This window comes from Colobus angolensis, unplaced genomic scaffold (assembly GCF_000951035.1).
Source record: "Colobus angolensis palliatus isolate OR3802 unplaced genomic scaffold, Cang.pa_1.0 Scaffold18, whole genome shotgun sequence".
NCBI lineage: Eukaryota > Metazoa > Chordata > Mammalia > Primates > Cercopithecidae > Colobus > Colobus angolensis.
This window is the reverse complement of record NW_012114932.1, coordinates 3,276,859-3,277,435: the sequence shown is the minus strand read 5'-3', so window position 1 is coordinate 3,277,435 and position 577 is coordinate 3,276,859. Positions and strand designations below refer to the sequence as shown.

The window sequence follows — 577 nt, the reverse complement described above, 5'->3', positions numbered from 1 at the left end:
CCGGGAGGTGGAGCTTGCAGTGAGCCGAGATTGTGCCATTGCACTCCAGCCTGTGCAACAGAGCAAGACTCTGTCTCAAAAAACAAAAACAAAAAAACTGTCAGGACAAGATCACTTTTTATTTATTTATTTATTTTTAATTTTTTATTTTTAGACGGAGTCTTGCTCTGTCGCCCAGGCTGGAGTGCAGTGGTGCGATCTCAGCTCACTGCAATCTCCACCTTCTGGGTTCAAGCGGTTCTCTTGCCTTAGCCTCCTGAGTAGCTGAGACTACAGGCGCACGCTACCACGCCCAGCTAATTTTTGTATTTTTAGTAGAGACAGGATTTCACCATGTTGGTCAGTCTGGTCTCCACCTCCTGACCTTGTGATCTGCCTACCTCAGCCTCCCAAAGTGCTGGGATCACAGGCATGAACCACTGTGCCTGGCCCACTTTTTCAAGTAGAATTTGGATATTTAACTTTGAGATGATTAAAAATTAAATTTTCATTTAAATCTGTACCTAGAACACTTAGTACGAAATGGTGTTCTTTTTTTTTGGAGGAGCGTGGGGCCTGTGGGCAATTTCTTGTTTTT

At 44.0% G+C, this 577-nt stretch overlaps 1 protein-coding gene across 1 annotated transcript in view; it reads left to right on the top strand.

Moving 5' to 3' along the window:
• ARIH2 (ariadne RBR E3 ubiquitin protein ligase 2) overlaps positions 1-577 on the top strand; it is an 84,513-nt gene that overhangs the window by 13,097 nt on the left and 70,839 nt on the right. Inside the window, exon 2 of the mRNA XM_011939313.1 lies at positions 155-276. The gene's annotated coding sequence lies outside the window, so the exon portion shown is untranslated. The remainder of the gene's footprint in view (positions 1-154; positions 277-577) is intronic.